Here is a 15430-nt window from a genome sequence, read left to right as displayed (position 1 = left end):
CGTGCCATTCGTGAGTGGAACAGGGAAACGAGTATCGGTTAGTGGTACTGCAAGTATACTCCGCCATACACCGTGAGATGACTTGCATAGTATTGACGTAGATGAAGGCATTAACGTGATCGCTAGTAGCTGAGCGCATGGCATAAAAATCCGATGATAATGAAGTCGTCGTTCAGATCACATAGCTACGATTTTTTATTTTTTAAATTCCTGATTTGTTAACAAATGCAAATGATAAATAATAAACACTGAATCACATTTTTTAAGAAAACAGATTTTTTATTATTAATCACTAACGAGTTTAAAATCAATTAAAAATCGACACACATGGGAAACGAGTTATAAGCGTCAGTAATAGCGGTCAGTGTCTAGAAATGAGGTAGCAGTTAATTTTCTATTTTATGTGACGCATTTTGGTATAAAATTTTAATTTATTGTGTATACTTGCATTTTCATGTCAGTAATTAAAAATAGAAATATGTTATTTCTATTAGAAATTAAGATCAATCTCGAAATGTTTTGTACCAGCGGCTGAGAATCTTCAGATTTCCAAAAGCGACTTTTTCAGTTGTTTTGAGAATTTCATCTTAGTGCTTTCGAAACCTGTTGGCGGAGCGCTAATGTACAAATGTTGTGAGTACGAAAAAGATCGAAAGAAATAGCATGTGAGGTCACCCTGTAAGCCGAAATAACTGAGACCACATTATTCTAATCTCGTGTTCATTTAAACTTAATAAGTCTCAGTGTTGATCAAATTATGATTTATGTGATAATACGAATTTTTGGTAACCGCCTGCTTCGGTATTTTCGAAGACCGTACAGTAGATTGTGATGGTATCTAGACAGGTGTGGTCTCTAATAGATACTTTTGTCTAAATTTTGTCACCTATTTTCCAGTGACAAACACGTCCACACAGAACGACGTCTGGAACGCGCTCTCGGTTTTTTGTAAACTGATAAAACGGTTGCTCCACTGCCCGCTCTGCTGCCACTGCGCTCGCCGCACGCTAGACGCTGATGGACTGCCCGCGCAGTGAGACAACTAGTGACGCCAGTCATCCTCTACACCCACACCTTACGTGCCGTCTCTTTTGAATGAGTTTTGTCTCTTTTCTTTTGTACAGTCATTCGTATGTTTTATTGCTGCTACTATTTTTAGCTCGTTAGTGCTTTTTCTTTCTGTGTAATTAAGTAACTCTCATTTCTAACGTTGAGAAGCTTCCTATTGCACGACATTTTCATGTATTTTACTAAATTCATTTTTGTATCGGTTTGAACAAAAAGTTACCTCTTTGAGACATACGGTAATAACGTATAATCACCACCTCTAGCCTCGTTAGCAGCTTCAGTCTCTTTAACGGCCTTATATTTTAGGGGAAACTTCTTCAGTCACGCGGCATCCAGTTGAAGCTACTCTTTGTTGATTAGAGCCCGTAGAGTTACCAAATGGTTGGCCTCTTGATCATCGTGTTTCACACACCGTGCCAAATAGGCGCTGATGAGATCGAGACAGTGTGATTTCGTGCGTCACTCGAGGTGTAATAGCGCGCTTGAGTGTTCACCAGTTACATATGTGAACAAGTCTGTAAACGCCGCCGTAACCATCTTAAAAGACTGGAGTGTCATCTGCATACTCATCATGGAATTGTAGATGAAAGGCAAAACTTGGCCCCTTACAATGTTATCTAATGTATTAGAAACGCTTTGTGAAAGCCTGCGACTGTGAAAACCTGCGACTGTGAAAGCCTGCGACTGTGAAAGCCTGCGACTGTGAAAGCCTGCGACTGTGAAAGCCTGCGACTATGAAAGCCTGCGACTGTGAAAACGGTAGATTTCTTCTGAAGAAGGGCTTAAAATGGCTCTGCTAAAGATACCAGAAATATATTCACAGTACAAAATATATGAAGTTAAATTATTGAAAATGAAGAAAATGACTGAGTGAATTTCGTCAGATTCTCCAACACTATACTTCAATAATGATAGTCACTTATATCAGTAAGCACCATTGTAAACACATATAAGCAGCTTAAATGATCCAGATTATTAAGAAAAATACCCTATGCACAAGCCAGCCGGAGTGGCCGAGCGGTTCTAGGCGCTACAGTCCGGAATCGCACGACCGCTACAGTCGCAGGTTCGAATCCTGACTCGGTCATGGATGTGTGTGATGTCCTTGGGTTAGTTAGGTTTAAGTAGTTCTCAGTTATAGGAGACTGATGACCTCAGAAGTTAAATCTCAAAGTGCTCAGAGCCATTAGAACCATTTGAACCTCTGCAAAAAGAGTATCATACTCTCTGGACATCTTATAGCATTATCTCTGTTGACTAGATATAAAAACATCTTTGTAACAGTTTGTTACGTAGCTTTGTCATTCTCGATATGTTTCTTGCACAGTGAAATATGTCTGAAAATTTGCATAAAAGGAGCAAAAGAAAACGGTACGTGCACGTTCTTCCAAACGTAGCCACCAACTATAAAAATCGATAATCACTCAGAAAAGAAACATGCATAAATGAGGAATATAACCGGCCGCTGTGGCCGAGCGGTTGTAGGCGCTTAAGTGCGGAACCGCGCTGCTGCTACGATCACAGGTTCGAATCCTGCCTCGGGCATTTATGTGTGTGATGTCCTTGGGTTAGTTAGGTTTAAGTAGTTCTCAGTTATAGGGGACTGATGACCTCAGATGTTAAGTCCCACAGTGCTTACAGCCATCTCAACCATTTGAGAAATATAAAAAAGAGGACAATGGTGGATAGCGCCATATGAAGTGTTGTACAGCGAAGTGGAGACCATTGTACTACACAGAAAGAAAGGATTTTTTTTTTTTGGGTCATGTTATTAGCACACAACATAAAGATTACCAGGAAACACTGTAGTGGAACTATAGAGCATGAAACAACAAATAGGATGGATGAAGGGCGGTATTCACATAAAAAAGAAATAATAAGACACATAAAGAAATTTGAAACCAAAAATAGACAAACGAAATACAATAAAAAGTTTGTTTACAGGTGATCAACGACAAAAAAGTTATAATGAAAAGGTAACGGCACTTGAAAATGGGAATTGTTACCCCATACGCGTCGTGCTAATTAAAAATGAAAGAAAATCGTGACTTATAGCATGAAAGTAAGCTATACACTCGGCCCTACGAAATGTTGTATTAAGTATCGGGGTTCGTGATCGTGTTAACATGAATGACTGGGTCCAAGTCGCGGTAGTAAAACCACACTCAAGCGTCAGAAAGCTATCTGTGATCCGAATTGCACCCTCCACGTACTACTCACTGGTGAAGCGCCTCATCGGACCCTTGGTGCATTTGAAAAATTGTTGAGGACGAAATGCATTCACTGAAAGCGACCATTCCTATCGTGTTTGAAACCAAATGTCACTGGATCATCCTAGAAACACTATTCTTAAGTATTCTTAAGCTTTGGTATATGTCTGCAAATTGTACGCCATATCCTGTATGCGCACTCTAAAATCCGCGCTGGTAAATGAACAAATCGGGCAACTTAACTCACGGTATTGTACAAGCACGTCCAAATGCAATGACTCCTTTCGTCCGTATTGTCATGCCTCGATGTCGACCATTCTTACTATGGTGATTCCACACAACGTACTGACACATGCACGCTGCCTTACTGCCATGACGTACGTCAGCGGTGAAAGGTCACATGACTGCCAGATACCAGCTGGACACCATCTACAGCGCTCCAAAGCGCCCACTGTGCTCTGTTAAGAGGGCGACTAACACTTCTTACTGTGAGCTTATGCTGGGTGTTTCTAAAATGTGTGTAAAAATGAGAGGACTAGTATAGTCGGTCACGACACGCAACGTTCAAGTAGTAAACCATCGGCGATCGGCGATTAACGATCGGCGCTAAGCGTCTTTCAACAGCGTCGCGCGCTGCCGGACATGTAGGCATACCATTCGTCGTCCCAGTCGACATGGTAACAGGCATTCCGATCGGGACAACAGCATGTACGAGGCCTGTTCAGAAAGTAAGCTCCGATTGATTGCCAAAATGAAACCACAGTGAACATCAGAAATGTTTTACTTGTAACAATTAGCTACACCTTTCAGCTACTTCTCTACGTAGTCGCCGTTCTGACTTAGACTTTTGTCATAGCGTTGTACCAACTTTTCAATAGCCTCATCATAGAAGGCAGCCGCCAGTGCTTTCCGCCAATTCTCCACGCTGGCCTACACCTCGTTGTCTTTGTCAAAATGTTGTCTTCAAAGACAGCGGTTCATGTGACCAGAGATGAAACTCAGGGGGAGACAATTGCGGACTGTATTGTGGGTAATCTCACATTTCCATTTGAAAACGATGCAGGAGCATCTTCATTGCCCCTGCAGAATGCGGCTGAGAATTGTCTTGAAGAAGAAACAGCACGACAGTTATGTAATGTTAGCTGCATAGCTTCAGGCGAAATTTCTCACCAGGCCCTCGTACTTGGCGGCAGACACTATTTTCTAGACATGTTTACGCACTCACTGCGAGCTCAGAAATGAGAAGAGCGACGTGATGCTAACTGGGGTTATACTAGAGACACTACCCAACACATCTATGCAAAGCTTTATCGGATTTTCATAGTCGTTTCCATTTCGCGACCGATCGGAGCTTACTTTCTGAACGCCCCTCGTAGTTTCTTCCGACATTTGCTGGAAGGCGAACGCTTCGCGTTGGTATTGCTAATGCCCATTTATTATTATGGTGCACTGAGGTCGGTAATTGTGCACACACTGCAGGGTCTGGTTTTCCCGGTGTCAGTGTGTCAACAAACGGGGTCACTTTTGTGTTTGTTACTGTGCGGGCAGAGGGGAAATGGAGTTCATTTGTGGGAGGAAAGTGGGGACACACAGTGTGCGTACGGCGTGGCGGATGGAAATGCTCCCACTGCTCGTGCATTTAAGGCCTACATCAAAACGCGATGCACTCACTTTGTGATACAGGTGATAACACTGGACGGATGCAGTCGTCAACCCATAGTGCTTACGGCAGAGTTTGAAGAAGAGAATTTGGCACTAACAAGCTCACGGAGTGTTGCTCGAGAAATACCACGGTCTGGTGTTTGTGTGGAATGAAGATGATTTGCACCATTACCGTCTTCAGAAACTTCAAGCCCTTAACCCAGAAGATTTTCCGTCGCATTTACTTTCGCCATGTTCCTTCAACATGTCCCCCCCCCCCCCCCCACACACACACACTCCTTAGAAGAAGTTCCACTGAGACTACGTCTTATCGTATTATGTGGTTTCATCTTAACGGGACAGCGACAGATTTTCAACTGTATCTTAGCAATCACACTGATGGTCACCAGGTACGACTCCAACGGTCTTGTTCTTCTGGAACAATGTGAAGAGCCTAGCTTACAAAACTCCGGTCGATATCCGCATCGACTTGCTTACTAGGATTGTCGCTGCCACGGAAGCAACACGCCAGACTTTTAGGATTCTTGACAGTGTACGACAGCCGATGACGAGGCGCCATAGACTCTGTCGTGACCGTGGTGGTCGTCATTTTGAACAACTGCGGCAAGTGAACTGTTCACATAGACAACATATTCAGTACTCATCGATGAAAGCGGAGGTACATCGTCTCAGGATTGTTCCATTACTCATAGATTCCAGTTGCACATTTTTTCGCTGATTGCAAATGCCAGCACACTTTCCACGGTTGTGGAGTCTTTTTTCAGAAATGAAGGGTATTAGGCTGAAAAAACAAATTATAGAAAATTAATTGCTGTGACAAAACGAATAAATCATAATTAAATTGTTACTTTATAACATTTACCGTATACCAAAATAGTTTTGTCGGTGGAGACCGGTTTCGTTCCTACAGTTCTTTTATACGTGCTGTGCACTAAATGACTAAAGAAGTAGTATCGTTTGATTTGCAGTATCAGCCATCGTTGCAAAAATTAACCCCCCACGTAAGATCTGTAGCGATTTATATTTTAAACAGGAATGAATATACTCCTGAATGCGGCAGACGACAGAAGGAAATTTGTTATATTAATTCTGAGCAATTATATTTCCTCACGGGGAGGCAGTTTACAATATCCATGGGCGACTGATTCGGGAATAACTTAAACCCTACAGAAGTTAGACCCTGATACAAAAGCTACAATAAATAAGATCTACTTTAAAAAATTTAAAATAATAATGTATGGTATTGAGAAGACTGAAAGACGGGGTAGGCGCTGTGTAATTTTTAACTCAAGTATGTCACACAAATGATCAACAGACTACAATGAAAGACACCGAAAGGACAGCGATGTGTTTCGTAGTCCACTATAATGTCGAAATCCCTGAAGGTCCCATTCCACTACGACAAAAAAATTCTGTCACTTCCTTCAGTGCATGTCTAGAGTAGTAAGTACAACGGCGAAATGAACAAAATATAGGGCTTACATTGAGAAGTACCAACAATATTTCTAATATTCAAAAAACAGTCGTAGGTTGCACCGAGTTCTTTAATAACCCAAGAACGACGCCGGGCGAAACTCGCCGTTCTTGAGTTATTAAATAACATTGTGCAATCTACGACCGTTTTGTTAAATAGTAGCAATAGAAGGTCGCTGTACCACCATGCCAAGACAGAATGGAATAATTTTTAATAACGTTTCTGTCTAGGACACAGTTCGAGTAACTGTGGATGAGGAGGGGAGGAGGTGGGGTTGTTGCTGTCCGCCGTTCGTCGTATACTACGGTATAAAAACTGGAAAATAAAAATTTAAAAGTAAATGTGGGTCATAAATGCTTCAGACCTTATAATAATCATAGGAGACTGAGAGACATATTAACGTTTGATATTTATATGGTAGCTCTGCCAACATCAACGTAAGCTACACCATCTTCAAACAAAAGCCACCACCAGAACTTTAGCGTAAGCACTTACGACAACAGCAGATTTCTACCTTTATATTCTGCATATCATGGTGGTGCCCAAGAAGAGAAATGAAACTTCGTGATGATTTTGTCTGAAGGTGGTTTGAGATGGACGGAATTTATTACAATATTATTTTTACTGTATTGATTGTTACAGTACTATAAAATACTGACTTTTCTGGATGTGAGACAGAGCGAAAACTGTGTCCTTAAGGATACTATAGGACATCCTGGAAGGTAACTGAGAACTGCAGGAAGACTGGTGACGCATTTATCAAAAGTGGCAGTCTGTGTAATTTACCAGGAAGTGATGCCGAAAGTGTCATCGAAAAACGATCAGTACAGAGGCGTTCTTCAGAACAAACCTTCTAGTGCTATATTCACCGCATGGTCATTTGGAACAAACCTGCATTGAAGAACCAATTTCTTACTCTCAATAAGGTGGCGAAAGTGGCACCAACAGAACATCGTGTAGGTGTGAGAGCGTTTTTTGTGTAGTCGGGTGAATTTCTGTACGTGAGTGATATAATACGCGCTGTCACACATTGATTCACACCCTTCCGACCTACTGTAAAAATTCGGGTATGAGTGATATTGAAAATATTATAAAATTTATTGTATTACCTTTCCAGTACGCGTTTTGGAGAGTATACTTCCATCATTAAATGAATATACGTTAGCTAATGTGTTTACGGATGTTGGGTACACTGTAGTACAGTCTGGTAGCGTTAGACGAAAAATCTTGTTGCAAAACTAAATATTCTGTAGATATTTTGCTTATATAGATGAACAGTAGTATATTATAAACAACACCTTCCGCCTAGACTATCATTAAACATATTTCTTCACAATGGCGATATTGGAGTATTATCCCACTCTCAAGTGATAGCTGTCCAACACAATTGTATTACATCAGTTCGACTTTAAGAACACATTCTGTTCAAAATATCTTCTACATCTACATCAAACCTCGGCAAGCCACCTGACGCTGTGGGGGGCAAGGTGCTTCTGATACCACTATCTGGTCCCTCCTACCCTGTTCCAATCGCGTATAGAGCGTGGGAAGAACGATTTTCAGTAAGCCACTGATTTAGCTCTAATTTCGCGAATTCTCTCGTTGTGGTCGTTACGCGAGATGTATGTAGGAGGAAATAATATGTTGTCGGACTTCTCTAGAAAGTGTTCTTTCTAAATTTCAAAGGGAAACCACCTTTTGATGCACACTGTCCCTCTAGTAGTATCTGGAGTTTCCTGAGCACCACTGTAACGCTCTCGCGCGAGCTAAGCGAATTGGTGACGAAACGCGACGCTCTTGGTTGGATCTTAATCTCTTCCATCAGTCCTGCCTTATAAGGGTCACGAATTGACGAACAGCACTCAGGAATCGATGGAACACGCTCCTTGTAAGCCAGTTCGTTAGTGGATGCATTACATTTAATTGATATTCTCCCAGTCAATCTCAGTCTGGCATCTTCTTTTCTTCCTACCTGTTTTACGCGGTTATTCCGCTTAACGTCACTCAAACAAACACCCATACACTTCACTCCAAAACTAAACTGATAATTTCTTGACGTCTCAGAATGTGTTCTATCAACTGATCCCTTATTTTTGTCAAGTAATTGCACAAATTTCGCCGGCCAGTGTGGCCGAACGGTTCTAGGCGCTACAGTCTGGAACCGCGCGACCGCTACGGTCGCAGGTTCGAATCCTGACTCGGGCATGGATGTGTGTGATGTCCTTAGGCTAGTTAGGTTTAAGTAGTTCTAAGTCTAGGGGACTGATGACCTCAGCTGTTAAGTCCCATAGTGCTCAGAGCCTTTTGCACAAATTTCTCCGGCACTCGCGCCCCCCTCCCAAAAAAAGAAAAAAAATCATTGTCTCGTTACGCGATCTGTAAACATCATATTCAGCATTTATCTGTTGTACAACACATCAAAAGCTACTATCGTCTTTTTTTCTGAACTGTTTATCCAACACATTTCCGTTCCGTTCAATGCTAAACGCCAGATGTATGCCTTCATAAAAGACTTTGTGACATTTAAATTTGTATTCGGTGTTAACAACTTCTCTTCTTCAGAGAAGCATTTCTTGTCACTGAAAGCCTGCATTTTATATCCTTTCTACTTCGTCCTAAATCAGTTATTTTGCTACACAAACAGCAAAGCTCATCTACTAACTTTAAAGTCTTGTTTCCTAATGTAATTCCCTAATCATCACGTAACTGAGTTGGACCTCACACAGGTTGCTATGTAGATTAAAACTAACACATTGTATAAAGGTTTGTTCAACTAAAAATGAACACATTTTTAACAAAAATTTTGAAGACCTGAAGACGGCAGCAAAGTCTGTCGAAAACGATTATTTGTAACTAAAGAAATTTTTATTTGATCTTGTCTTTGGAAAGTTTATACAATGTATTCCTCAAGTAGAACAGGACTTACAGCAATTCTTACTGCTGTCACCAGAGAAGGTCACAATAGATCGAAAATAGTGATTCGGAATAAAAGCATTTAATGACAGTCCAAGTGGAAACTGAAATTTACAAGATAGTACAGGACTAGGCACACATGTAAAGACAATTAATAAATACACCTTTAAGTGATCTCAGGCTCAATTTCGAGTAGTATTTATATCACATATTGTACATTGAACAAATAAAATAGCAAAATATGGCATACTAAGTGTTAACAAGTGCAAAGAACCTATTAAAATACTAATTCTGCAAACAACGGCAAATTTTATATAAAGTTTTATTGTTTTTACTACCTTCATAATATTCAGCTGATACTGCGTTAGTGCGCGCGCGCATATATGTGTGTGTGTGTGTGTGTGTGTGTGTGAGAGAGAGAGAGAGAGAGAGAGAGAGAGAGAGAGAGAGAGAGAGTGGCAGAGAGAGAGCGGGAGAGAGAGAGTGGGGGGGGAAGGAGGGAGGGTGGGAAAGGGATAGGGAGGGAGGGAAAGAGAGGGAGGGAGGGAGGGGGATAGGGAGGGAGGGAAAGAGATGGAGGGAGGGAGGGGGATAGGGAGGGAGGGAAAGAGAGGGAGGGAGGGAGAGAGGAAGATTAAACGACTTTTTATAGAGACTAGATGCAATACGTGAATACAGGGGGGTGGCAAAAATATGGAAGCTGCGAAAGCACAACATGTTACCATGCCTAATATGGTGTAAGGAAGCGGTTGACATTCAAAGCAGCTTCTAGTCCTCTCAGACTGATAAATACAGGTCCTGTACAGTTTTCAAGGGAATCTTACACAATTCTCCCGGCAAAATAGTACCAAGTTCAGGTAACTATGATGGAGGTGAATAACGATCACTCGTTCTTCTCTCCAAAGCGGGCCACAAAGGCTCAATAATATTGTTACTGTTTTAGAGGTGGAGATGTGACAATTCCTTCTAGTTTTGACAAAACCCATAGTGGTTGGTGCTAGGTGTGTGAACAGGGACCCTGTCTTCTTGGAACACAGCGTCACTACTGAGGAACAAACGTTGTATCCGCCAAAATGGACACGCAGTCCTTGTCAGTAATGCGACCTCCCAGAGTAACGAGAATGGTAACGCTACAATGACGGGTGTAAGGTTTACAAAATCATATACAGCGGGTGCTGCGAAATGATTCAGATTAACTATTAAAGGTATATAAATTTTGTTTGGGTTACTAATTGCAAGTGTGCATTTATGTCACCACAATCTTTTCTTTTATTGATGTTAAATATTGTCTGTCATCTGCAAGAATCATTTACAACTACAATTTGCTTTCTTTATAAGCAATATTTTGGAGTGACTTGTTACTTGACAGTAGTTTGTGTCCGATTTTCTCTGACATTACGAACGGACTCCCGATAACATATTTTTGAGATATTAATTTGTTTGGCACTGATGTTTTTCGCCTACCCCCATGTTTGTTCCAGTGCTACACATTTACTAATACTTACGAGGTCACTGAGTAGTTGTTTATTGTGTGTTAGTGCTGTGAGTGCGTGGCAGTTTAGTTTAAATCTACGGAGATCGTTTTTAATGACTTTTGTGATGCTCTTACTTGTTTTTGTTGTGTCTCGCCAGTGACATTCGTGTTTAAGGTGGTTTGAAAATGTTGAGCGGTTTGTTCTGTATCATTTGTGCTTTGTGCCTTGTTTCAAAGACGCTTTTTCTGCTAGTTACGCAGGCGGAATATAAATACGTTAACCAATAGTAACTTTGACCTCTTCGACAACACAGGGGAGAACTTAATGAGATTAAATATTCGTTTTTGACATCACTACACTTTTTACTCAGTGACTCTTTACAGACAAATGTTCCAATACTAGTCAGATTATTCTATATATTTTACTTATTATTCCACCGATGTTATACTGCGTACTTTTCGAAGTCGATACCAAATATTATTCCTCATAGTCCGTGTGATGTTATAAAGAACACTTTTAGTCGCGTATTCAGCTTTCGAAACCCTTCGTGATATTATCAGAAGCAACATTCATAAACAATACGTAACTGTGTATCTATGTTTGTATCAAAAAGAATGCTACGACTTCAAATATCTGCACACAGAGACAGAGGTAGCTGCGCTTCATCGAGTGCTACAGGCAGCTGATCCGTTGTTGCAGCGATGCTCTTTCAGAACAGAAAGCTTCTTTAATCCAACGCGGTAGTAATGCGCCAGTCGGAAATTGAATCGGAGCTCTTCGGAAAGCGAGCGTCAGCCAACGGTCGTAATCCGCAGCGAGCGCGTATTTTGCGCAGCGAAATTCACGCAGCAAATAATCACAGTGTTGCGATGGAACACATCCGAAACGCGAGGAATCCTCTCTAAAGAGGGAATTCTGCACCATAATATTTTAAATAAAAATTTCTTTTCATTAGGAATAATTATCAACCAACAGTGTATGCACAGCGCATTATCAGTCTCTATCTGAACTGAATGTATAGAGCTCTCTTTATATACCTGTTGTGGAATACAGTTATATGGGAACAGAAAAAGAATTCCTAATTTTTTTTTTCATTACACTTCTAATTTCACTCTGCTCCTTGTGATTTCTTCTTTGTATCCTCGTAGCACTTACACTGAACGTAGTATGTAATCTAATCACTGTCTCCCCCTACAATAACCGCCCTCTACATTCCTCTTTAGTACCGTGGAGGCAATGCTCGGATGTCTCATCACCTGACCTATTAATCTGTCCTTTTCTCTAGGCCTTTTCTTCTGGGCATGAGGCCTTTCGCCGCCGATCAAGCGGAGAACATTTATTACGCAAAAAATCTGCATCTTTTTCAGCACGCAGAAGTCCGTCACCTCAGATGCTTTGGGTTTACCTTCACGCCATCATCATTCCATAGAGTGCTATCCTCCAGACGTCCATTCTCAGTTTTTTTTTTCTTTTATGTTGTTCTAACTAGCATTCTGGTCGGCTGTCGTGGTGACTGTACCACAGTTGTGGAGTTGTATGCGCTTCTTGTTTCTGAGTTTGTGCGGATGACATTCTTCTGGAAGTCCGATGGAATGTCGCCTTTACTTAGCCAGTCTTGCGTTGCGACTTTTTTCATTTTGTCTGTGTGTAGTTGTATTTTAGCTCCAGAACGAATTTACACTCTACAAAGGAGTGTATGTTGATTTGAAACTTCCTAGTAGATTGATTGAAACTGTGTGCCGGACAGGGACTCGAATCGGAGACATTTGCCTTTCGCGGCCAAATGCTATACCGACTCATATATCCAAACACGAGTCACCACCCGTCGTCACAGCTTTACTTCCTCCCGTACCGCGTCTCCTACGTTCCAAACTTCACGGAAGTTCTCCTGCAAAGCTTGTGGAGCTAGCACTGCTGAAGGCAAGAATATTGCGGAGACATGGCTTAACCAGGTTCAACATTGATATACCAATTGTTAAAACGAGCCTGGGAAGTCGCCAAAATACCACACTCGCCGTGCTCGGTTTAACCTTGCGAGGATTTGAATCGGTTGTGGCTTACCTTCCAGGTTTTCGATCTAGCAGGCTGCACGTCAAACTACAATCCAGTGACGTGTTAAAATGAGTGTATACTGCGATTGTCCGTCTGGTTCTGTAGCGTTACTACGCTACATGGAAATCGTAACCATACGGAATACACAGAGGACATCGAAAAACTTTAAAAAAGGGAGGCTCGTCTTATATTATTACGAAATAGGGGAGGGTGTCGCGGTTGTGTTAGATGACTTGGTGTAGCCGTCATTGAAACAAAGTCGTTTGTTGTTGAAGTGAATCTTTTCACGAGATTATAAGCACCAACGTTCTCTCCGACTGAAAGACAATTTGTTGATTCGCATCTGCAAAGGGACAAATGTCTACCTTGATAAAGTAAGAGAAATCAGAGCCCACGAGGTAAGATTTAAGACACAATTTTTCCCACGTGCTATTCGAGAGCGGAGTGGTAAAGAAATACTTCGATATCACGAACCCTCTGACAAACATTTATGTATGAATTTGAAAGTAATCGTTTAGTTGCGGATTTAAACTATCTGTGTAAGTGATTAAGCTACAATGATGTACAATTATTTCGCTGATAGTCGTTTCACTAGACCGTCTGTTTCCTATTGTCTGACAGTGTTCAACATTCGTGATGCAAGGGAAACGTGTACAAACTGCGATAAAAGTTGTGGTTAGTTGCAGGAAGCTTCGTTATACAGGCTGTTCAAGATAATATGTTTCCGTCTATTACACACAAAACAATAACTGAAGGCAATATTTAGCAACAGGTTACAATTTTGTAAATGTCATGGTATTTATTCTATCATGTAGTTGTATTTGAACGAGCTGTAAACAAAGATTAAATCATTTTTCTGTGTATTTTATCTACGGACGTAAAGACGTTCAAAGAAATTACATATGGATTGTCTGTGTTTTGATACATGTTCTGATGACAGAATACCAATTTAAGTGAGATGTTTAAACGAGCAAACATGTTGTGAAGCTCCTGGCATCAGGGAGTGACAAATTTCCCTGATGTAGTGTTGTAAGTCATGTTTCTTTGGATCAAGGATGGTGAACAATTCAGCATGAGAGCAGTGCTCTGTCTCGAGTGCCGTGCATAGCTGCCACGCCATGCTTTCTGAGCAAGAACAGGGCCAAGGGGGACAAAATGTCAATGCGCTGGACGCAGTTGCACTGCAAACGAATTCATTTCATATTTCATACTTCTCAACAACACAGGACATTTTTCAGCATGTTTTTGGCTCGCTAAACACACAACATAATTTTAATCTAGTAGAGACTGTCGGCATACGGACAGATGCAGACAAGCTCACAGATTTTCGCTTGGCTGTACGTTTAGGTGAAGTTCAAGAAGCAAATTACAGAAACTTATTTTCTATTGATTTAGGATATGTGATTATCTGCTTTACAGAAGCGTAAAGACACCATATGTGCTTATTATATGCATATTATATGCAATTATCATAAACACCGGAAGACAATTTGCAGGAACTGAATCACATCTATGTACCTGTTGTGCTAAGAACAAGGAACATATATAAAATACGTATAAAAATGTACCCAAAATATACAGGGTGAGTCATAAATGAGGAAAATATGTCGAGGACCGCATGCTGCTATGGGTAACACGTGACGCACCGATGTTAATTTCGTTCTCCTCAGTGTACGTAAAACAAAAACACCTGTTAACCTTGAACGAGATACCTAAGAAACTCACGATCACGACGTGTCATTCACCCATAGATACAACACATGACACACCAATGAGCTGATGTGTATCTGCCAGCGTTTGAAAGATACGAGAAGAACATATCCAATCGTAATGTATGTGAAATTCTATCAGAACTTCTGAATCACACGTTGCCGGTGGTAACGGAGTGTACAGTCCCATGTTAGGAAATGTGTGTCCCGTAAGAGGAAAGAGTGGTCAACGGCGTAAGTAAAACCGCGGCTTGCATGACGTCTTTACAACACCTCTGCTCTGCTCACTCTTCCCGATTCTCGCCGTGTCGACAGGTGCTAACGGCCGCGTCGCAGTGTTACTACAGTACCACGGCAAGTTTCGCAAACGAGGAATACGCCGACATCTGCCTCAGCTTTTGGGCTTGCAGATGGAAGAGCTGACGTTGCAAGGCAACTGTGTCACCAGAGGTTTCCTAGTCCGCACCTTCCATCGGCAAAAACGTTTTACTCTGTGGACAGGCGCTTGAGGGAGTATGGTGCATGTGTAGCTCCTCCAGGATTTAGTGATCGTGGCCGACCGTAGACGAACAATGATAGTGTTATGCGAGTACTCCATGGAAACCTTTACCATCCCTTTTGCATGCACAAGGTACAGGCATCATTGCCGGAAGAGTACCAGAGGCCGGCCGGGGTGGCCGAGTGGTTCTAGGCGCTACAGCCTGGAAACGCGCGACCTCTACGGTCTCAGGTTCGAATTCTGCCTCGGTCATGGATGTGTGATGTGTGTGATGTCCTTAGGTTAGTTAGGTTTAAGTAGTTCTAAGTTCTAGAGGACTGATGATCTCAGAAGTTAAGTCACATAGTGCCATTTGAACCATTCTGAAC

The sequence above is a fragment of the Schistocerca nitens genome, chromosome 4 (assembly GCF_023898315.1).
Source record: "Schistocerca nitens isolate TAMUIC-IGC-003100 chromosome 4, iqSchNite1.1, whole genome shotgun sequence".
Taxonomy (NCBI): Eukaryota; Metazoa; Arthropoda; class Insecta; order Orthoptera; family Acrididae; genus Schistocerca; species Schistocerca nitens.
Note: the sequence above shows the minus strand (reverse complement) of the source record.